General features: G+C 37.0%; 1 long non-coding RNA gene across 1 annotated transcript; it reads left to right on the top strand.

Moving 5' to 3' along the window:
• Positions 1-19,452: 19,452 nt before the first annotated feature.
• On the top strand, positions 19,453-22,933 carry LOC141481087 (uncharacterized). Its single transcript, XR_012464751.1, has 2 exons — positions 19,453-20,032; positions 22,505-22,933. It is a non-coding gene; the product is annotated as an uncharacterized lncRNA (long non-coding RNA).
• Positions 22,934-25,864: the final 2,931 nt, after the last annotated feature.

Below are 25,864 nucleotides of genomic sequence, written 5' to 3'. Positions count from 1 at the left end.
AGATGAAAGAAAGCCTAAAATGAAACAATTCATATTAGATGGAAACGGTTCACTGGAAGTGATGTCCGGGACGATACGTCTGGAGTCTGGACAGAATGATCAAGCTCATTCTCTGAATATATGAGTTGTCTCGTTGATAAATATCAACTCGCCTGTAGTGTCGTGTGGCCTATAGGTTTACTTTTGTCCCAAGAAGCCAAAATTCAAATCAGTAAGATTCTGTTCTCCATAAGCAATTGAATCCAACAAGTGAGTTAGTTGAATGTTTTACCAGCATCCAAATGCCAAGAATAAAAATTTTCTATTCTTATAAAAGATGATCATACTTGATTAATCCGAGAAATCGAGAAGTTTAGACATAAACTCGAAAATTAGCAAATGGCTACCAAAAGTATCACAACAAATTTTGAATTTCGGCGGCAAGACATTCACGGAACCAAAGTCGTCAATTCACCGTTCCGTGTTCCGTCGGAGCACGGAATCCTTAAAGGGATTCGAATATGTGTTCGAATATAATTAATGCGTTCGAATATATCCTTGTATAGTTGTTTGCAAAAACGGGAAATTAACTGTAAACGGTAACCGATCGAATCAAACTCGAATCCAGTTAAAATATTCATAATTCCTTTCCCTAACATCTACACCTTTCTCAGTTGATTTCAAATTTGTTAACAAATCCCTTGATTTATCTGTCAGTTTATAAATTTTATTCAACCGTTATTATAGGACTCCCCCTATAATACTGGCAGGGCAGGGAGCCTTGAGCTCCTGAGGCCACAAAGTTTCAAATGTGAGAAGATTTCACTTTTCTAATTGTAAACAATACCAAAATGTTCATAAGATATAAATTATATTACACCTATAGCACAAATGTTTCAATTCTAAGGGGACTTTAATGAACCCAGGCTCCCCAAGGAAAAAAGGAGGATGTCTCTTCGATACTTGAGACGTCGCTGTTTTGAAGTTATACTTTACCTTTGATATAGCTATATCGCCAGCTTACAGTAGGTTGAGAGAATGAATTCATCTACATAGGCATAAAAGCATATATCCTACACTAATATTCTTCCCCTTTTGGGCAGGTTTGAAGAACATAAACCAACCGTCAACATCAAAGACTATGCCCCAGAGAGATGATGTGGAACCACCACATAAGAGACACAAAATGGACTTCCACAATGAATGTTATTCTGAATGCAGCTCAAAGCCCCCAAAACGAGGAAGAAAAATAATATATGAAAAATATTCCGTACAGAGAAGCATGTTTTTAGCGGTTGTCACTCGTCCAGATATATCATTCTCAGTGAGCAGAGTTAGCAGATATTTGGAAAATCCAGGAAAGCAGCACTGGAAAGCAGTCAAACGTATTTTCAGATACCTAAAGGGTACTAAAAGTTATGGAATTCTATACAATGGTGGGAGCAACGAATATTTAAAAGCGTATTCAGATGCAGATTTTGCAGGAGACATTGATACTAGATATTCAACAACTGGCTATGTTACTTTATTATCAGGTTGTCCAGTTACATGGACATCTCAACGACAAAAGTGTTGCAACATCCACGACAGAATCTGAATATATTGCAGCTTGGGATGCCGCACGAGAAATAATATGGTTGAGAAGGTTGCTTAAAGAAATTGATGTTGACGTTTCAAATCCAACGGAACTTTTTGTTGATAATAGAAGTGCTATAAACTTGATGAGCTATAATGATCATCACAAACGAAAAAAATATCACTGTTGTTTACACCCAATCAGAAAACCAGTTGGCAGATATTTTAACCAAACCCTTACCACGAGAAAAATTTTCAACAAATCGACAAGGTCTGTGGGTAACGTCTTCGAAGTGAACAAAGAGTGGGAGTGTTGAAGTAATCCATGTTCACTTCATTTCGATTGATCTTGTTGTTTTTATGATTCCTTGGAAATCGTTGTTGATTGAATGAGTTTTAATGTCATTGTTAATACATATAAAATGTATCGTTTGTATATTCATGATTAAAACCTGGTTCAGTAGAGTTTACAGTTCGATTTCCTACAAATTACAACAGGTAATACTGCTAGACAATTCTATCTCTAACCCTCATTCCTTATACAGCAAATTGTCCTCTCCATTTCTCCATGAAAGCCATTCTCAATACATTCCTTTCCCGAATATTCTGAGGGAATACTATACATTCTGCCTGCACCCATCACTTCAACTATTCGAATTGATACTTCACGTATTGCTCGATGAACTGCAGTTCGACTCAAACTGCAAAAAAGTTTCCTCACCAACACCCCTTTATAGCTATATCGCCAGCTTACAGTAGGTCGAGAGAATGAATTCATCTACATAGGCATAAAAGCATATATCCTACACTAATATTCTTCCCCTTTTGGGCAGGTTTGAAGAACATAAATATTTGTTGAGATATTAGATCAAGCATCAAAAATCTAGTCTCTGATAAGTTATTTGTCCCTATCTTAATAACTGAGCTTATATGTGTGTGTCTCCCTCAAGGTGGCTTGCAGAACAAGAATGGTTTTAGAGTTACAAACTTAGGTCTGCAGTGCTCTGTCCGTACAACAATTGTGATCGGTACAACAGCGGTTAACTACTAACTACTGCTACTACTGTATTAGGCATTCATGCAAGGATGTCTAGTCTTATAGCAATACTAACACGAGGAAGCGGTATTCAGATGAAAGAAAGCCTAAAATGAAACGATTCATATTAGATGGAAACGGTTCACTGGAAGTGATGTCGGGACGATACGTCTGGAGTCTGGACAGAATGATCAAGCTCATTCTCTGAATATATGAGTTGTCTCGTTGATAAATATCAACTCGCCTGTAGTGTCGTGTGGCCTATAGGTTTACTTTTGTCCCAAGAAGCCAAAATTCAAATCAGTAAGATTCTGTTCTCCATAAGCAATTGAATCCAACAAGTGAGTTAGTTGAATGTTTTACCAGCATCCAAATGCCAAGAATAAAAATTTCCTATTCTTATAAAAGATGATCATACTTGATTAATCCGAGAAATCGAGAAGTTTAGACATAAACTCGAAAATTAGCAAATGGCTACCAAAAGTATCACAACAAATTTTGAATTTCGGCGGCAAGACATTCACGGAACCAAAGTCGTCAATTCACCGTTCCGTGTTCCGTCGGAGCACGGAATCCTTAAAGGGATTCGAATATGTGTTCGAATATAATTAATGCGTTCGAATATATCCTTGTATAGTTGTTTGCAAAAACGGGAAATTAACTGTAAACGGTAACCGATCGAATCAAACTCGAATCCAGTTAAAATATTCATAATTCCTTTCCCTAACATCTACACCTTTCTCAGTTGATTTCAAATTTGTTAACAAATCCCTTGATTTATCTGTCAGTTTATAAATTTTATTCAACCGTTATTATAGGACTCCCCCTATAATACTGGCAGGGCAGGGAGCCTTGAGCTCCTGAGGCCACAAAGTTTCAAATGTGAGAAGATTTCACTTTTCTAATTGTAAACAATACCAAAATGTTCATAAGATATAAATTATATTACACCTATAGCACAAATGTTTCAATTCTAAGGGGACTTTAATGAACCCAGGCTCCCCAAGGAAAAAAGGAGGATGTCTCTTCGATACTTGAGACGTCGCTGTTTTGAAGTTATACTTTACCTTTGATATAGCTATATCGCCAGCTTACAGTAGGTTGAGAGAATGAATTCATCTACATAGGCATAAAAGCATATATCCTACACTAATATTCTTCCCCTTTTGGGCAGGTTTGAAGAACATAAACCAACCGTCAACATCAAAGACTATGCCCCAGAGAGATGATGTGGAACCACCACATAAGAGACACAAAATGGACTTCCACAATGAATGTTATTCTGAATGCAGCTCAAAGCCCCCAAAACGAGGAAGAAAAATAATATATGAAAAATATTCCGTACAGAGAAGCATGTTTTTAGCGGTTGTCACTCGTCCAGATATATCATTCTCAGTGAGCAGAGTTAGCAGATATTTGGAAAATCCAGGAAAGCAGCACTGGAAAGCAGTCAAACGTATTTTCAGATACCTAAAGGGTACTAAAAGTTATGGAATTCTATACAATGGTGGGAGCAACGAATATTTAAAAGCGTATTCAGATGCAGATTTTGCAGGAGACGACATTGATACTAGATATTCAACAACTGGCTATGTTACTTTATTATCAGGTTGTCCAGTTACATGGACATCTCAACGACAAAAGTGTTGCAACATCCACGACAGAATCTGAATATATTGCAGCTTGGGATGCCGCACGAGAAATAATATGGTTGAGAAGGTTGCTTAAAGAAATTGATGTTGACGTTTCAAATCCAACGGAACTTTTTGTTGATAATAGAAGTGCTATAAACTTGATGAGCTATAATGATCATCACAAACGAAAAAAATATCACTGTTGTTTACACCCAATCAGAAAACCAGTTGGCAGATATTTTAACCAAACCCTTACCACGAGAAAAATTTTCAACAAATCGACAAGGTCTGTGGGTAACGTCTTCGAAGTGAACAAAGAGTGGGAGTGTTGAAGTAATCCATGTTCACTTCATTTCGATTGATCTTGTTGTTTTTATGATTCCTTGGAAATCGTTGTTGATTGAATGAGTTTTAATGTCATTGTTAATACATATAAAATGTATCGTTTGTATATTCATGATTAAAACCTGGTTCAGTAGAGTTTACAGTTCGATTTCCTACAAATTACAACAGGTAATACTGCTAGACAATTCTATCTCTAACCCTCATTCCTTCTACAGCAAATTGTCCTCTCCATTTCTCCATGAAAGCCATTTTCAATACATTCCTTTCCCGAATATTCTGAGGGAATACTATACATTCTGCCTGCACCCATCACTTCAACTATTCGAATTGATACTTCATGTATTGCTCGATGAACTGCAGTTCGACTCAAACTGCAAAAAAGTTTCCTCACCAACACCCCTTTATAGCTATATCGCCAGCTTACAGTAGGTCGAGAGAATGAATTCATCTACATAGGCATAAAAGCATATATCCTACACTAATATTCTTCCCCTTTTGGGCAGGTTTGAAGAACATAAATCTTTGTTGAGATAATAGATCAAGCATCAAAAATCTAGTCTCTGATAAGTTATTTGTCCCTATCTTAATAACTAAGCTTATATGTGTGTGTCTCTCCCTCAAGATGGCTTGCAGAACAAGAATGGTTTTAGAGTTACAAACTTAGGTCTGCAGTGCTCTGTCCGTACAACAATTGTGATCGGTACAACAGCGGTTAACTACTAACTACTGCTACTACTGTATTAGGCATTCATGCAAGGATGTCTAGTCTTATAGCAATACTAACACGAGGAAGCGGTATTCAGATGAAAGAAAGCCTAAAATGAAACGATTCATATTAGATGGAAACGGTTCACTGGAAGTGATGTCCGGGACGATACGTCTGGAGTCTGGACAGAATGATCAAGCTCTTTCTCTGAATATATGAGTTGTCTCGTTGATAAATATCAACTCGCCTGTAGTGTCGTGTGGCCTATAGGTTTACTTTTGTCCCAAGAAGCCAAAATTCAAATCAGTAAGATTCTGTTCTCCATAAGCAATTGAATCCAACAAGTGAGTTAGTTGAATGTTTTACCAGCATCCAAATGCCAAGAATAAAAATTTCCTATTCTTATAAAAGATGATCATACTTGATTAATCCGAGAAATCGAGAAGTTTAGACATAAACTCGAAAATTAGCAAATGGCTACCAAAAGTATCACAACAAATTTTGAATTTCGGCGGCAAGACATTCACGGAACCAAAGTCGTCAATTCACCGTTCCGTGTTCCGTCGGAGCACGGAATCCTTAAAGGGATTCGAATATGTGTTCGAATATAATTAATGCGTTCGAATATATCCTTGTATAGTTGTTTGCAAAAACGGGAAATTAACTGTAAACGGTAACCGATCGAATCAAACTCGAATCCAGTTAAAATATTCATAATTCCTTTCCCTAACATCTACACCTTTCTCAGTTGATTTCAAATTTGTTAACAAATCCCTTGATTTATCTGTCAGTTTATAAATTTTATTCAACCGTTATTATAGGACTCCCCCTATAATACTGGCAGGGCAGGGAGCCTTGAGCTCCTGAGGCCACAAAGTTTCAAATGTGAGAAGATTTCACTTTTCTAATTGTAAACAATACCAAAATGTTCATAAGATATAAATTATATTACACCTATAGCACAAATGTTTCAATTCTAAGGGGACTTTAATGAACCCAGGCTCCCCAAGGAAAAAAGGAGGATGTCTCTTCGATACTTGAGACGTCGCTGTTTTGAAGTTATACTTTACCTTTGATATAGCTATATCGCCAGCTTACAGTAGGTTGAGAGAATGAATTCATCTACATAGGCATAAAAGCATATATCCTACACTAATATTCTTCCCCTTTTGGGCAGGTTTGAAGAACATAAACCAACCGTCAACATCAAAGACTATGCCCCAGAGAGATGATGTGGAACCACCACATAAGAGACACAAAATGGACTTCCACAATGAATGTTATTCTGAATGCAGCTCAAAGCCCCCAAAACGAGGAAGAAAAATAATATATGAAAAATATTCCGTACAGAGAAGCATGTTTTTAGCGGTTGTCACTCGTCCAGATATATCATTCTCAGTGAGCAGAGTTAGCAGATATTTGGAAAATCCAGGAAAGCAGCACTGGAAAGCAGTCAAACGTATTTTCAGATACCTAAAGGGTACTAAAAGTTATGGAATTCTATACAATGGTGGGAGCAACGAATATTTAAAAGCGTATTCAGATGCAGATTTTGCAGGAGACATTGATACTAGATATTCAACAACTGGCTATGTTACTTTATTATCAGGTTGTCCAGTTACATGGACATCTCAACGACAAAAGTGTTGCAACATCCACGACAGAATCTGAATATATTGCAGCTTGGGATGCCGCAAGAGAAATAATATGGTTGAGAAGGTTGCTTAAAGAAATTGATGTTGACGTTTCAAATCCAACGGAACTTTTTGTTGATAATAGAAGTGCTATAAACTTGATGAGCTATAATGATCATCACAAACGAAAAAAATATCACTGTTGTTTACACCCAATCAGAAAACCAGTTGGCAGATATTTTAACCAAACCCTTACCACGAGAAAAATTTTCAACAAATCGACAAGGTCTGTGGGTAACGTCTTCGAAGTGAACAAAGAGTGGGAGTGTTGAAGTAATCCATGTTCACTTCATTTCGATTGATCTTGTTGTTTTTATGATTCCTTGGAAATCGTTGTTGATTGAATGAGTTTTAATGTCATTGTTAATACATATAAAATGTATCGTTTGTATATTCATGATTAAAACCTGGTTCAGTAGAGTTTACAGTTCGATTTCCTACAAATTACAACAGGTAATACTGCTAGACAATTCTATCTCTAACCCTCATTCCTTCTACAGCAAATTGTCCTCTCCATTTCTCCATGAAAGCCATTTTCAATACATTCCTTTCCCGAATATTCTGAGGGAATACTATACATTCTGCCTGCACCCATCACTTCAACTATTCGAATTGATACTTCATGTATTGCTCGATGAACTGCAGTTCGACTCAAACTGCAAAAAAGTTTCCTCACCAACACCCCTTTATAGCTATATCGCCAGCTTACAGTAGGTCGAGAGAATGAATTCATCTACATAGGCATAAAAGCATATATCCTACACTAATATTCTTCCCCTTTTGGGCAGGTTTGAAGAACATAAATCTTTGTTGAGATAATAGATCAAGCATCAAAAATCTAGTCTCTGATAAGTTATTTGTCCCTATCTTAATAACTGAGCTTATATGTGTGTGTCTCTCCCTCAAGATGGCTTGCAGAACAAGAATGGTTTTAGAGTTACAAACTTAGGTCTGCAGTGCTCTGTCCGTACAACAATTGTGATCGGTACAACAGCGGTTAACTACTAACTACTGCTACTACTGTATTAGGCATTCATGCAAGGATGTCTAGTCTTATAGCAATACTAACACGAGGAAGCGGTATTCAGATGAAAGAAAGCCTAAAATGAAACGATTCATATTAGATGGAAACGGTTCACTGGAAGTGATGTCCGGGACGATACGTCTGGAGTCTGGACAGAATGATCAAGCTCATTCTCTGAATATATGAGTTGTCTCGTTGATAAATATCAACTCGCCTGTAGTGTCGTGTGGCCTATAGGTTTACTTTTGTCCCAAGAAGCCAAAATTCAAATCAGTAAGATTCTGTTCTCCATAAGCAATTGAATCCAACAAGTGAGTTAGTTGAATGTTTTACCAGCATCCAAATGCCAAGAATAAAAATTTCCTATTCTTATAAAAGATGATCATACTTGATTAATCCGAGAAATCGAGAAGTTTAGACATAAACTCGAAAATTAGCAAATGGCTACCAAAAGTATCACAACAAATTTTGAATTTCGGCGGCAAGACATTCACGGAACCAAAGTCGTCAATTCACCGTTCCGTGTTCCGTCGGAGCACGGAATCCTTAAAGGGATTCGAATATGTGTTCGAATATAATTAATGCGTTCGAATATATCCTTGTATAGTTGTTTGCAAAAACGGGAAATTAACTGTAAACGGTAACCGATCGAATCAAACTCGAATCCAGTTAAAATATTCATAATTCCTTTCCCTAACATCTACACCTTTCTCAGTTGATTCCAAATTTGTTAACAAATCCCTTGATTTATCTGTCAGTTTATAAATTTTATTCAATCGTTATTATAGGACTCCCCCTATAATACTGGCAGGGCAGGGAGCCTTGAGCTCCTGAGGCCACAAAGTTTCAAATGTGAGAAGATTTCACTTTTCTAATTGTAAACAATACCAAAATGTTCATAAGATATAAATTATATTACACCTATAGCACAAATGTTTCAATTCTAAGGGGACTTTAATGAACCCAGGCTCCCCAAGGAAAAAAGGAGGATGTCTCTTCGATACTTGAGACGTCGCTGTTTTGAAGTTATACTTTACCTTAGATATAGCCATATCGCCAGCTTACAGTAGGTTGAGAGAATGAATTCATCTACATAGGCATAAAAGCATATATCCTACACTAATATTCTTCCCCGTTTGGGCAGGTTTGAAGAACATAAACCGACCGTCAACATCAAAGACTATGCCCCAGAGAGATGATGTGGAACCACCACATAAGAGACACAAAATGGACTTCCACAATGAATGTTATTCTGAATGCAGCTCAAAGCCCCCAAAACGAGGAAGAAAAATAATATATGAAAAATATTCCGTACAGAGAAGCATGTTTTTAGCGGTTGTCACTCGTCCAGATATATCATTCTCAGTGAGCAGAGTTAGCAGATATTTGGAAAATCCAGGAAAGCAGCACTGGAAAGCAGTCAAACGTATTTTCAGATACCTAAAGGGTACTAAAAGTTATGGAATTCTATACAATGGTGGGAGCAACGAATATTTAAAAGCGTATTCAGATGTTAAAAGTTAAACAGTGTCTACCGTTTTTTAAGACAACATAAAATATAAGGTGGTCATGCTGTGATGTTATATGCTTGTCATGCACTACTGTCACTTTTGTCAAAAATAAATAAAAATGTAAAAATGTCAATAAAACTCTCAGTCATTTTCCTATAAGTAAAAGAAAAGGAGGCACGCTCAAAGCCAGAATAAATCAATATTCAAACAGGTTATGGGCCCAGCTGCCTCGAGTGTTGTGAATGTAACCCTAGTGGAAGTATTCTGGTGATTCTTTAAAAGTGTTCACGGTCATCTGAGTGCCGGTGTGCTAACCCAAAAAAATGACGACCAAAGAGCATGAATTGAGCAATATCCAAATATTGAATGGACAAGACACCTTTGAAATATGGAATTTCTCTATTACCATTTTATTTAAGGCAAAGCAACAGTGGGGTGTTGTATCTGGAACTGAAACTAAGCCTGATGCTGATGAAACAAAGCCAGATCAAGTCAAGGCCAGAAATGCCTGGATTGCCAAGGATAATGAAGCCCAATATATCATTGTGCGAACTCTGGACAAGTCCATTTTGTCTCACATTATGGCATGCAGTACATCAAAAGAAATGTATAACACATTGGTAAGCATTTATAGAAGGGACACTACCCATCAAAAGCAAAAGCTCTTGCTAGAATTCCATTCATACAAGTTCGACAAAGAGAAGACTACCATGGATAATATCAGTCATCTTAAGTACATAGTCTTCAAGCTTTCACAATTCAAAGAACAAGTAACCGAAGAAATGTTGGTTACAAAGATTCTTGCTTCACTACCTGAACATTATCATTCCTTTATAAGTGCCTGGGAATCAACACCACAAGTAAATAAAAGTGTTGACAACCTGGTGGCACGTCTCTGCTCTGAAGAGGAATATTGGAAGACAACCAAACTTGACTCAACAGCAGCAGCTTTTAATGCTGAAGGTAAAGCGAAGAACAAATGTAAAAATAAAAATGGGGATAAAATAGTATGTCATAAATGTGGTGAAGATGGCCATAAAAGACCACAGTGCCCACACAAGAAATATTGCAAGACTTGTCGTCGCAATAATCATAATAAAGATGAATGCTTCAAAAAGAAAAATAAAACTGGACAACCAAGTACAAGCTCTGCAAGTTCAAATGTCAAATGCATCTTTTGTGGAAGAAACAATCATGCATCAGAAGACTGTTTTTACAAAAATGCACACCAAAAGAAAAATGAGAAAGCTGCCTTTTTCGCTGAAACTGTTGATCAAGAAGCGCCAATGAATGAAGCCCTATATAATGAAAAGTCAAGCAACATTCTCTTTGTTGTGGATAGTGGGTGTACCACTCATCTTACAAATGAACATCATTTGCTGATAAATGCACAAGAGTCACAACTGAAAATCTCAAGTGCCAAGAAAGGTCAAGGTCTGAGTGCAACATTGTTGGGAACTATCGAAGCAGATGCAGTAACACTGCAAGAAGTGTCCTATGTGCCTCAACTTTCCAAGAACTTACTGTCAGTAAATGCAATCACCGAAAACAATGGTGAGGTGATATTCAAGAAAGAAGGTGTGACCATCTTCAAAAATGGCAAAGAAGTTATGCGAGGGCATAAAACCTCAAATGGTCTATTTGTGGTTGACCTCAGTGCTAAATCATATTGTCAATCCTTACTCACTGTCCAAGAAGAACAAATGAAATGGCATCAAAAATTGGGTCATATCAATTTTGAGTCAATGAAGAAAATTCCAAGTCTGTGTGAGGGAGTGCCATGCTCACTAAACAATTGCAAATTTGAAACTGTATGTGAGACATGTGCCTGTGCCAATCTTATAAGAAAACCCTTCAACACAAAACGTAAAAGGGCAGAAAGGCCACTCCAAATCATTCATACGGATGTATGTGGGAAAATCACTCCACCCACATATGATAACAAGAATTATTTTATGACCATTATTGATGACTTTACCCATGTTGTGCAAGTCTTTCTAATGGAAACAAAAGATGAAGTGGAAGATCTACTTAAGGAATACATTGCTGCATCTGAAAATCACCACAATTTGAAAGTATCCAAAATCAGACTGGACAATGGTGGAGAATACCGCTCCAACAACTTCAAGGCTTGGTGCAAAGAAAAAGGTATTCATCTGGACTATACCATACCTCACACTCCAGAACTAAATGGAACGGCGGAAAGGATGAACTACACTCTATGCAATAAAATGAGAGCACTGCTTCATCATGCTCATCTGCCAGATTATCTATGGGGTACAGCCATAGAAACAGCAGCATACCTTCACAACAGATCACCATCTTCAACCATCGATACCACTCCTATTGAAATGTGGACTCATCAAAAACCAGATCTCTCTCATCTTCAAGTGTATGGCTCACAATTATATGCCAAGAAGGTTGGACTCCTGAAGAAAACCGAATGTCGAGGAAAACGAGGTATTCTGGTAGGATACACATCTAATGGATATAGGATCTGGGATGAAGCTGAAAGAAAGATTTATCCATCTCATGATATCGTTGTAATTGGTATAAAAGAAGTGGAAAATCCTGTACCATCAGCTATCAAGATTGAAAATTTTATGAATTTATCCAAAGATGATGAACTAGCCCAAGCTGACGAAGAACCAGAAGATCACCCAGAAGATCAAGAAAATCATCAGGAAGATCCAATTGTAAATGAACCAGTTATGGCAGATGAAGAAGATCAAGATTCAAGTGATGAAGAAACTGAGTCTGAAGAGGGGGAAAATGAGGTACCTGAAAATGTTCCACTTAACCAAAGACCTCATAGACAAGTCAGATTACCAAAGAAATATGAAGATTATGTTATGTTAGCAGAAGAATCTATTACCTACAAAGACTGTATGAAGAGTCATGATAAAGAAAAATGGAAGACTGCTATTAAAGAAGAACAAGACTGCCTGCAAAAAAATGAAACTTGGGAACTAGTGGATTCTAACTGTGCTGTGGGTAAAGAAATTTTGACCAGTCGCTGGGTTTTTAGAATCAAGTCAGATGGTCGCTACAGAGCCAGATTGGTGGCAAGAGGATGTCAGCAGAAGAAGAATCTCGACTATCAAGAAATCTACAGCTCTGTTGTACAAGCAAATTCTCTTCGAATGCTCCTGGCCATTGCAGCCTCTGAAAATTTACAAATGTGCACCTTTGATGTAAAATCAGCTTTCCTCTACGGGGATCTGCAACAAGAAATTTATATGCATCTGCCTGAAGGATACAATGTTCAAGGAAAAATCTGCAAATTAAGAAAAGCTATCTATGGACTCAAACAAGCACCACAGCAATGGTTCAAACGGCTCACTGAATTCCTTAAACAAGAAGGGCTGAAACAGCTATTGACTGATCAGTGTGTCTTCAAATCTACTTCAGGAGAGAAACTATTTGTTGCCATTCATGTGGATGACGGTCTCGTGATAGCTGAAGATCCAAACGAAATAAAGAAATTGCTGTCCAAGATGCAGAAGTTGTTTGAAACTACAGTCAACCTTGAACCAAAGAATTACTTGGGTATCCAAATTAGCCAAAGAGAAGATGGAATATTCATCAATCAAGAACAATACTGTCAAGAAGTTATTGCAAAGTATAATTTGGATGGATACACAAAGGAGAAAAATACTCCTATAGTACATCAAGACTACACCCATGAGGAAACGAAGAATGATGAATCAAGTTTTCCATACCAATCTGCAGTCGAAAGTATGATTTATCTATCATGTAAAACCCGTCCTGATATTGCATTCGCAGTAAATTTTGAAAGCAGATCTACCAAAAATCCTAAAAGACATGATGTCTCAAATGTCAAAAGAACCATCAGATATCTGAAAGGAACTAAAATAAATGGTATATTGTACTCAAACAAAAATAAAAATAAATACACCCTGGAGGTTTACTGTGACTCAAGCCATGGAGGAGATAAAAAGGATGGAAAGAGTACCACCGGTTATTTAATGAAATATGCAAATGGACCAATTGCCTGGTGCTCACGGAAGCAATCCCTTGTTGCACAATCATCTACTGAAGCTGAATACATTGCAGCGGCTCAATGCTGTAAGGAGATGAAATATGTAAAATCCGTCCTTGAAGAATTGCTCGAACACAAGATCAATGTTGTTCTCCATGTAGACAACACAAGCTGTATCAAGATGATCAAGGCCAATCAGCTTACAAGAAAATGCATTTATATAGATGTAAAGTATCATCTTATAAAAGACGAATTTAAGAAAGGATGGTTTAAGATCACTTATTGTCCTACAGATCAAAATGTAGCTGACATCCTAACAAAACCTCTTGAAGCTATCAAATTTGCCTTTCTCAGGGAACAGCTAATGTGTTCTTGAAACTGTACTCTCATGTGCCCTATAAAACTGTACACTTATGTGCTTTTTTTTTGTGCCAATTGTTTGTCGTATTTTTAGTGAAATATTTACTCTCTTTTTTTATTCATCATTCAATAGGTTCGTTCCAACCTTGAGTCACAAACAGATTTCCAACTGTTTGTAAATCGTTATCAACGCGCATGTCTGGTAAATATTGGTTTCTGATTAATTTGAAATTTCTGATTGGAACAGCTGACAGTTCAACCACAGTATACTATATACAGAAATACTGTGGTTCAACTGAAGATTGACATGGAATTTCAACATAACCTTTAAAAATAATTTGGGAAAGAAAGTTTTTGGCTTTCTACTACTCCATCTTGATACAAAGAAAGGGGATGAGGGAATCTTCCAAAGAAAGGAAGGAAGTAATCAATTTGAAAATAAGTAACTCTATACATGGATGTGTAGATCATGCAAAGAAGTAACTTTCAGACAAACTGAAAGAATGTCCTCTTGAAACAGCTACTTTCATATAAACATTGAATTACACGAAAGAAAAAATAAATTCTTTCAAAACAAATACTTCTATATGAACAATGAATTATACAGAAGATACTTTTCTCTACTCAGTTTGTATTTCAAACATTCCACAACGAATGTCACTCCTAAAAATATAACCCCTTCAATTCTTAAAAAATAAATCTAATCAAGTGTATTTCTGGAGAGTAAAAGAAGGTTGCATTATTTTATATCTCTATTCTATTTACCAATCAACATGGAACTGGGAGGTCACCGCAATAATTAATTTGTATAATTAAAGATGTTCATATTTTAGGTTCCATTAAAGAATTCTAAATTTTTTCTGCGCCAGCAAATACATAATTTATTTTATAACAATTTTTGCAGGTTATGTTAATTGTAAGTTGCATGAACATAAAACAGAAACAGTAATACGGAATACGCATGCGTCAGATTGATGGTTAGAAGATAATCCTCAAACCATTCTGATAGATTTCGAACAGGTTTGAATCTTGGATGGAACAGAAAACTGATAGTTTACTAATGGTTGGAAACTCACGTTGGAACGCAATCACATTACTGCGCAGAATCCTGACTGTCAGAAACTGTTTCTGACGCTGGTTGGAACGAACCTAATATGTTGCATTGTTGATGCTCCTACCTATATATTCTATCATTATTGTATGTCTAATCATTCCTTATTTTCAAGGAGTGTAATTGCTTATTTGTAATTTTTTTTATGTTCATATATTTTCTGTTGAGGGAGTGTGTTAAAAGTTAAACAGTGTCTACCGTTTTTTAAGACAACATAAAATATAAGGTGGTCATGCTGTGATGTTATATGCTTGTCATGCACTACTGTCACTTTTGTCAAAAATAAATAAAAATGTAAAAATGTCAATAAAACTCTCAGTCATTTTCCTATAAGTAAAAGAAAAGGAGTCACGCTCAAAGCCAGAATAAATCAATATTCAAACATCAGATGCAGATTTTGCAGGAGACATTGATACTAGATATTCAACAACTGGCTATGTTACTTTATTATCAGGTTGTCCAGTTACATGGACATCTCAACGACAAAAGTGTTGCAACATCCACGACAGAATCTGAATATATTGCAGCTTGGGATGCCGCACGAGAAATAATATGGTTGAGAAGGTTGCTTAAAGAAATTGATGTTGACGTTTCAAATCCAACGGAACTTTTTGTTGATAATAGAAGTGCTATAAACTTGATGAGCTATAATGATCATCACAAACGAAAAAAATATCACTGTTGTTTACACCCAATCAGAAAACCAGTTGGCAGATATTTTAACCAAACCCTTACCACGAGAAAAATTTTCAACAAATCGACAAGGTCTGTGGGTAACGTCTTCGAAGTGAACAAAGAGTGGGAGTGTTGAAGTAATCCATGTTCACTTCATTTCGATTGATCTTGTTTTTATGATTCCTTGGAAATCGTTGTTGATTGAATGAGTTTTAATGTCATTGTTAATACATATAAAATGTATCGTTTGTATATTCATGATTAAAACCTGGTTCAGTAGAGTTTACAGTTCGATTTCCTACAAATTACAACAGGTAATACTGCTAGACAATTCTATCTCTAACCCTCATTCCTTCTACAGCAAATTGTCCTCTCCATTTCTCCATGAAAGCCATTTTCAATACATTCCTTTCCCGAATATTCTGAGGGAATACTATACATTCTGCCTGCACCCATCACTTCAACTATTCGAATTGATACTTCATGTATTGCTCGATGAACTGCAGTTCGACTCAAACTGCAAAAAAGTTTCCTCACCAACACCCCTTTATAGCTATATCGCCAGCTTACAGTAGGTCGAGAGAATGAATTCATCTACATAGGCATAAAAGCATATATCCTACACTAATATTCTTCCTCTTTTGGGCAGGTTTGAAGAACATAAATCTTTGTTGAGATAATAGATCAAGCATCAAAAATCTAGTCTCTGATAAGTTATTTGTCCCTATCTCAATAACTAAGCTTATATGTGTGTGTCTCCCTCAAGGTGGCTTGCAGAACAAGAATGGTTTTAGAGTTACAAACTTAGGTCTGCAGTGCTCTGTCCGTACAACAATTGTGATCGGTACAACAGCGGTTAACTACTAACTACTGCTACTACTGTATTAGGCATTCATGCAAGGATGTCTAGTCTTATAGCAATACTAACACGAGGAAGCGGTATTCAGATGAAAGAAAGCCTAAAATGAAACAATTCATATTAGATGGAAACGGTTCACTGGAAGTGATGTCCGGGACGATACGTCTGGAGTCTGGACAGAATGATCAAGCTCATTCTCTGAATATATGAGTTGTCTCGTTGATAAATATCAACTCGCCTGTAGTGTCGTGTGGCCTATAGGTTTACTTTTGTCCCAAGAAGCCAAAATTCAAATCAGTAAGATTCTGTTCTCCATAAGCAATTGAATCCAACAAGTGAGTTGAATGTTTTACCAGCATCCAAATGCCAAGAATAAAAATTTCCTATTCTTATAAAAGATGATCATACTTGATTAATCCGAAAAATCGAGAAGTTTAGACATAAACTCGAAAATTAGCAAATGGCTACCAAAAGTATCACAACAAATTTTGAATTTCGGCGGCAAGACATTCACGGAACCAAAGTCGTCAATTCACCGTTCCGTGTTCCGTCGGAGCACGGAATCCTTAAAGGGATTCGAATATGTGTTCGAATATAATTAATGCGTTCGAATATATCCTTGTATAGTTGTTTGTCAGTGAATGAGAACTAAACGAATGACGAGGTATTAAAATATCCCAAAACTTTCAAGGAAGTATTCATTTCAGGTTTAGATAGTCGTCGACCTCAAAACAGAATAAATGACAAAATGAAACCGTAACACCGTATAGGATGAAACTGCAGTAACGTTAGTTACAAATAAAAGCGGTAAAAACATAAAGAGTTTCATTTCTCTTTTTTTCATTATGATTTCCTACCACGTAGTGACGGCTACATCCACCAATTTATTAATGATTCAATATCCATCTCTTTCAGGAATAAACGGTGATACGAGCCAGTGAATAGCATATCATTTGGGACCCGTCAGCCAGCACCCGCCACAGTTGAAACACGACTCCTGCAACAGTTCAAACTGGTCTTTTTCCTCAGTTGAAACTGAGCCCCCGTCAAAATTGAAACCCGTCATCCTTCACAGTCGAAACTTGGCTCCTGAGACAGTTGAAACTTAGATCACATCACAGTTTAAACTCGGCTCTGGTCACCGATCTACCATATTTTGGGGAGAATGACTGGAATATTTGATTACAGAATTATTACAATGTGTTAAAACAACGATAAAAATAAAATAAATTCAACAATAAAAATTAATTGGCGCTCCGGGGCGACTTCATTGATTCCAGTGGCGCATTTGCTTTTTCAGCTGCAGGAAAACCCGGAAAAACCTGCAGCACCACATCATCTGAGAATTATTCCTGACATTTATTTTGTTGTATATCATTTCACAATGATTTTGATTTCTTCATTTTATTCAATGACTTCAATCTCGGTTTTCTGACTTTAGACTTTGAATAACATGGGATCATTATCGATTATGAAAGTAATCATGATTTTTTTGTGGGTTTTGTAAAATTACGTCCGAGTTCAGACAAAATAACTTTATGAAAAGTAAAGCTTCAGTCTCATACAAGTAAAAGAAGAGAATCAACATAGATGTACTTCTGTTGTATGTATGTAGTTCAATTATGGACTATTCAAAATTTATAAAGTATATAGTCATGTGAACCCATTTACATTGATCTGGTATCAAAATAGATTGAGAAAAAAATTAAAATGAGCTATTTTATATTGCTATTGGACCTCCTTTGCCATCTATCTGTGAAGGCGTGAACTATATAACCTCGACATGAAAACATTCCATAGGCACAAAAATTTCTACATTTCCATTGGATCTTCATTTCAGTAAGTTCTGCTAGTCAACTCTAGGTGGCGTCCGCGTAAACTTTTCTATCAACGAATCTTATTTTAAAATTCAATAACATTGTCAACTTGATATCTATCTGTTTCAGAAATGAACGATAATACAAGCCGTAAAATAGCATATCATTTCGTAAACGAACCAATTAGAATACTCGATAGGAATACTCGGTTTCTACAATGACTCTTCTGTACTAAAAAAATTCAAGGGTTAGGAGAGGGAGTTGCGTCACAGTATAGTTTCATAATGATACCCAATGCTTTGAGTAATGTAATCGGATGTAATTTCCAAAAACGAAATCACGGAAAGAAAAAAATTGATTTGGCACCTTTTTTGCCGTCTGTTTGTGAGGGTACGAACTATGTAACCCCGACAATGAAACATTCCATAGCCAGAAAAATTTCTACATTTCTATTGGATCCGTATTCCAATAAGTTCAGCTAGTGAACACTAGGTGGCGTCCGCGTGAACTTCACTTTTAACAAAATAAAATTTAGACTAGATAGAGAGAGATCATAGCTCCCAGGGTAGGCCGCCAGCTGTTTAACAGTGAAGAAGGGCGTGGATAAGATGAAGGGTAGAGCGCCACCCGCTTGATCAACCCTGGAGCTTATATAGCATACGAAACAAAAACGGGAAATTAACTCTAAACGGTAACCGATCGAATCAAACTCGAATCCAGTTAAAATATTCATAATTCCTTTCCCTAACATCTACACCTTTCTCAGTTGATTCCAAATTTGTTAACAAATCCCTTGATTTATCTGTCAGTTTATAAATTTTATTCAACCGTTATTATATGACTCCCCCTATAATACTGGCAGGGCAGGGAGCCTTGAGCTCCTGAGGCCACAAAGTTTCAAATGTGAGAAGATTTCACTTTTCTAATTGTAAACAATACCAATATGTTCATAAGATATAAATTATATTACACCTATAGCACAAATGTTTCAATTCTAAGGGGACTTTAATGAACCCAGGCTCCCCAAGGAAAAAAGGAGGATGTCTCTTCGATACTTGAGACGTCGCTGTTTTGAAGTTATACTTTACCTTTGATATAGCTATATCGCCAGCTTACAGTAGGTTGAGAGAATGAATTCATCTACATAGGCATAAAAGCATATATCCTACACTAATATTCTTCCCCTTTTGGGCAGGTTTGAAGAACATAAACCGACCGTCAACATCAAAGACTATGCCCCAGAGAGATGATGTGGAACCACCACATAAGAGACACAAAATGGACTTCCACAATGAATGTTATTCTGAATGCAGCTCAAAGCCCCCAAAACGAGGAAGAAAAATAATATATGAAAAATATTCCGTACAGAGAAGCATGTCTTTAGCGGTTGTCACTCGTCCAGATATATCATTCTCAGTGAGCAGAGTTAGCAGATATTTGGAAAATCCAGGAAAGCAGCACTGGAAAGCAGTCAAACGTATTTTCAGATACCTAAAGGGTACTAAAAGTTATGGAATTCTATACAATGGTGGGAGCAACGAATATTTAAAAGCGTATTCAGATGCAGATTTTGCAGGAGACATTGATACTAGATATTCAACAACTGGCTATGTTACTTTATTATCAGGTTGTCCAGTTACATGGACATCTCAACGACAAAAGTGTTGCAACATCCACGACAGAATCTGAATATTTGTTTGAAGGTGATTGACAATGTTTCGTGATGAATTTCACTAGTTCGGACTTCCATTGTCTATTATATAAAATGATTTGAAATCCCTGAAACAAGTAAAAAGAATAATTAAAAAAAAAAATAGTTGAAAATAACAATTATATTAAGCAACAATAAACCTGAAATGAAATGATAGTAAAATAACCTACAAGTAAAAATATAATAATTGAATAAATAAAAATTAAAGGAATGCAAAAAGAAAATAATAAAAATAAAAAAGTGTAGAGATTCCAAGTCACGTTAGTTCACGACGTTTCGATTGTTGGTATCTACAATCGTCTTCGGGTGATGACTGGACTGATTCCTCCGAGAGATGACTATTTTATAGGTCGTTGAAATACTTTCACTTTCTCTACTTTCCATTTTCCGCTTCACTGATTCCGTGAGAGATGACCGATTTGGCGGGAGTTGGTCATTTTTCGTTTGATGATGGGTTTCCATATGTTTCGTATATCTACGCTGGCCTGGCTGAATACGTTGTTGGACAACATGTATGCGGCTTCCTTAAATTTTCTCCTGAACCAATGTTCCTCTCTGTGCAAGATCTCAGCTTGGGACCACTCGATGTTGTGTTGATGGGTCCAAACATGGTCTGCTATTCCTGATTTGCTGGTTTCTCCTCGCTGTGTGTGCTTCTTGTGCTCGGCAATGCGAATATTCAATGGCCTCTTAGTTTCACCAATATAGGATTTTCCGCACTCACAGGGTATCCGGTAAATGCAATTCTTGGAATCGCAGTCCGCGTTTGGGGGCCTGGTTTTCGTGAGGCTGCTACGGATAGTGTTACCAGATCTGAAACAGGTTCTAATGTTGTACTTGGAACCAATTCTTCTTATCCTCTCCGATAATCCTCTGATGTAGGGAAGTGCAAGCACTGGTTGTGACGGCTTCTCTTCCTTGCGAGGCTCCTGCTGTCTTTTGGCCAAAGTCTTTTCTACCATCGCTTTGGAGTATCCATTCCGCTGAAGATCACTTTTGATGATGTCTAGTTCCTTCTCGAGACCTTCCTTTGTATTACAAAGCCCAAAAGCACGGTCTAATAGAGTCTTGATGATTCCTCTTTTTGTCGATTGATGGTGGTTGGATTCGTGGTTCAGATACTGTCCCGTATGAGTGGGTTTTCGGTATACAGATGTTTCCCACTTAGTGTCGGTCCTCTTCACCAAAACGTCTAAGAATGGCAATTCATTGTGGATTTCCTTCTCCATTGTGAAAGTGATGGAAGGTCTCACGCTGTTGATGTATTTCAGAAAGGCGTCTAGTTCAGTATTCCCATGGTTCCATATTATGAAGGTGTCGTCAACATATCTCAACCAGACTCGAGGTTTCTTGTGGGCTTCTTCAATGGCCAGAGTTTCAAACCACTCCATATATATGTTGGCTATGACTGGTGAAAGTGGCGATCCCATTGGCAGTCCCTCATCTTGTGTAAAGAATTCGTCCTTCAGTTGGAAATAACAGTTTCGTACACAGCATCCTAGTAATTCCATAATTACTTCTATAGGTAGATTCGTTCTCTCTTTCAGGTTCCCGTCTTCGGATAGCTTTCTCTGTATGATTTGGAGTGCTTCTTCGACCGGAACGTTGGTGTAAAGGCTTTCCACGTCGAAACTAATTAGTTGATCTTCCTGTGTGACTTCAATTGACCCTAGTAGTTCGACAAAATGTCTTGAATTCTTCACAAAAGACGATGTTTTCCCTTGTAATGGTTGTATTAAGGGAAGTAAAAATCTAGACAAGTTTTGAGTAGCCGAATCTCTGGAGCTGATGATCGGTCTAAGCGGAACGTCCTTCTTGTGGATTTTGGGTAGACCATACAAGTGAGGGGGCTTACTGTGGTGCGGTGTTAGGCATGATCTTTCCTTGTCCGAAAAATAGACTTGGTGTTTTTTCAAAATCTGGTACAACTTCCTTTCGAATGATGCAGTTGGGTCCCGTACGATCTTTGTGTATCGTCCCTTCTGCAGAACCTCTTCGATCTTCTTTTCGTAGAGAACGGTATCCATTACCACAGTAGCGTTTCCTTTATCTGCAGGTAGGATCTTAATGGTGTTGTCTCTACGTAGGCCGTTCAGAGCTATACGTTCTTCCTTGCTGATGTTAGATGTTGGAACTGGTTCTCGATCCAACTGTTCTCTAATTTTCCATCTGAACTCTTCTGCCTCGGTCTGGTCAATGAGGGAACTGGTGGATTCCACTGCAGTAATTATCTCCAAAGTGGGCACAGATGTTGGCGTAATGGCAAAATTCAGGCCTTTCCTCAACAAGGATTCCTCTATTCCCGTGAGCGGGCGGGAACTCATGTTGATGACGTTGGTGGCTTCATAGTTGTCCTGTTTTCGGTCTGTATTTGTTTTTACTTGTTTCAGGGATTTCAAATCATTTTATATAATAGACAATGGAAGTCCGAACTAGTGAAATTCAGAATCTGAATATATTGCAGCTTGGGATGCCGCACGAGAAATAATATGGTTGAGAAGGTTGCTTAAAGAAATTGATGTTGACGTTTCAAATCCAACGGAACTTTTTGTTGATAATAGAAGTGCTATAAACTTGATGAGCTATAATGATCATCACAAACGAAAAAAATATCACTGTTGTTTACACCCAATCAGAAAACCAGTTGGCAGATATGTTAACCAAACCCTTACCACGAGAAAAATTTTCAACAAATCGACAAGGTCTGTGGGTAACGTCTTCGAAGTGAACAAAGAGTGGGAGTGTTGAAGTAATCCATGTTCACTTCATTTCGATTGATCTTGTTTTTATGATTCCTTGGAAATCGTTGTTGATTGAATGAGTTTTAATGTCATTGTTAATACATATAAAATGTATCGTTTGTATATTCATGATTAAAACCTGGTTCAGTAGAGTTTACAGTTCGATTTCCTACAAATTACAACAGGTAATACTGCTAGACAATTCTATCTCTAACCCTCATTCCTTCTACAGCAAATTGTCCTCTCCATTTCTCCATGAAAGCCATTTTCAATACATTCCTTTCCCGAATATTCTGAGGGAATACTATACCATCACTTCAACTATTCGAATTGATACTTCATGTATTGCTCGATGAACTGCAGTTCCACTCAAACTGCAAAAAAGTTTCCTCACCAACACCCCTTTATAGCTATATCGCCAGCTTACAGTAGGTCGAGAGAATGAATTCATCTACATAGGCATAAAAGCATATATCCTACACTAATATTCTTCCCCTTTTGGGCAGGTTTGAAGAACATAAATCTTTGTTGAGATAATAGATCAAGCATCAAAAATCTAGTCTCTGATAAGTTATTTGTCCCTATCTCAATAACTAAGCTTATATGTGTGTGTCTCCCTCAAGGTGGCTTGCAGAACAAGAATGGTTTTAGAGTTACAAACTTAGGTCTGCAGTGCTCTGTCCGTACAACAATTGTGATCGGTACAACAGCGGTTAACTACTAACTACTGCTACTACTGTATTAGGCATTCATGCAAGGATGTCTAGTCTTATAGCAATACTAACACGAGGAAGCGGTATTCAGATGAAAGAAAGCCTAAAATGAAACAATTCATATTAGATGGAAACGGTTCACTGGAAGTGATATCCGGGACGATACGTCTGGAGTCTGGACAGAATGATCAAGCTCATTCTCTGAATATATGAGTTGTCTCGTTGATAAATATCAACTCGCCTGTAGTGTCGTGTGGCCTATAGGTTTACTTTTGTCCCAAGAAGCCAAAATTCAAATCAGTAAGATTCTGTTCTCCATAAGCAATTGAATCCAACAAGTGAGTTGAATGTTTTACCAGCATCCAAATGCCAAGAATAAAAATTTCCTATTCTTATAAAAGATGATCATACTTGATTAATCCGAAAAATCGAGAAGTTTAGACATAAACTCGAAAATTAGCAAATGGCTACCAAAAGTATCACAACAAATTTTGAATTTCGGCGGCAAGACATTCACGGAACCAAAGTCGTCAATTCACCGTTCCGTGTTCCGTCGGAGCACGGAATCCTTAAAGGGATTCGAATATGTGTTCGAATATAATTAATGCGTTCGAATATATCCTTGTATAGTTGTTTGTCAGTGAATGAGAACTAAACGAATGACGAGGTATTAAAATATCCCAAAACTTTCAAGGAAGTATTCATTTCAGGTTTAGATAGTCGTCGACCTCAAAACAGAATAAATGACAAAATGAAACCGTAACACCGTATAGGATGAAACTGCAGTAACGTTAGTTACAAATAAAAGCGGTAAAAACATAAAGAGTTTCATTTCTCTTTTTTTCATTATGATTTCCTACCACGTAGTGACGGCTACATCCACCAATTTATTAATGATTCAATATCCATCTCTTTCAGGAATAAACGGTGATACGAGCCAGTGAATAGCATATCATTTGGGACCCGTCAGCCAGCACCCGCCACAGTTGAAACACGACTCCTGCAACAGTTCAAACTGGTCTTTTTCCTCAGTTGAAACTGAGCCCCCGTCAAAATTGAAACCCGTCATCCTTCACAGTCGAAACTTGGCTCCTGAGACAGTTGAAACTTAGATCACATCACAGTTTAAACTCGGCTCTGGTCACCGATCTACCATATTTTGGGGAGAATGACTGGAATATTTGATTACAGAATTATTACAATGTGTTAAAACAACGATAAAAATAAAATAAATACAACAATAAAAATTAATTGGCGCTCCGGGGCGACTTCATTGATTCCAGTGGCGCATTTGCTTTTTCAGCTGCAGGAAAACCCGGAAAAACCTGCAGCACCACATCATCTGAGAATTATTCCTGACATTTATTTTGTTGTATATCATTTCACAATGATTTTGATTTCTTCATTTTATTCAATGACTTCAATCTCGGTTTTCTGACTTTAGACTTTGAATAACATGGGATCATTATCGATTATGAAAGTAATCATGATTTTTTTGTGGGTTTTGTAAAATTACGTCCGAGTTCAGACAAAATAACTTTATGAAAAGTAAAGCTTCAGTCTCATACAAGTAAAAGAAGAGAATCAACATAGATGTACTTCTGTTGTATGTATGTAGTTCAATTATGAACTATTCAAAATTTATAAAGTATATAGTCATGTGAACCCATTTACATTGATCTGGTATCAAAATAGATTGAGAAAAAAATTAAAATGAGCTATTTTATATTGCTATTGGACCTCCTTTGCCATCTATCTGTGAAGGCGTGAACTATATAACCTCGACATGAAAACATTCCATAGGCACAAAAATTTCTACATTTCCATTGGATCTTCATTTCAGTAAGTTCTGCTAGTCAACTCTAGGTGGCGTCCGCGTAAACTTTTCTATCAACGAATCTTATTTTAAAATTCAACAACATTGTCAACTTGATATCTATCTGTTTCAGAAATGAACGATAATACAAGCCGTTAAATAGCATATCATTTTGTAAAACAAACAAAGAATGCTTAGAGCAGAACTGTAAGTGTTTGAATGGGCAAACTTAACAAAGGTGCCTACGTGGGAAGAGGTCTAGAAAGTAATGTATTTACTGATCACGCAAGGGTTTATTATCAGCAGCCAAGTTACGAAAGTCTTTGATAGTTTACATTCAATTCCAACTATGTGACAGATGAAAAAATCTCTGGCTGGAATGCCGAGAATGTATCGACTGATAACTGTTGGGTTGAATTATTCCAGCATTTCCGTACTAACAACCTTCATTTAACAGACTTTTCCATTTATGATGCACTGTTTGGAACCTTTGGTGTTAAAGTCATCTTCATATCTGTACGGTATTTGATTTAGCAATGTTACCACATTTTGGT

Source organism: Leptinotarsa decemlineata, unplaced genomic scaffold (assembly GCF_025532065.1).
Source record: "Leptinotarsa decemlineata unplaced genomic scaffold, Ldec_3_MD MMD2_tig00000035_RagTag_RagTag, whole genome shotgun sequence".
NCBI classification, from domain to species: Eukaryota; Metazoa; Arthropoda; class Insecta; order Coleoptera; family Chrysomelidae; genus Leptinotarsa; species Leptinotarsa decemlineata.
This window is presented reverse-complemented; position numbering and strand designations above follow the sequence as displayed.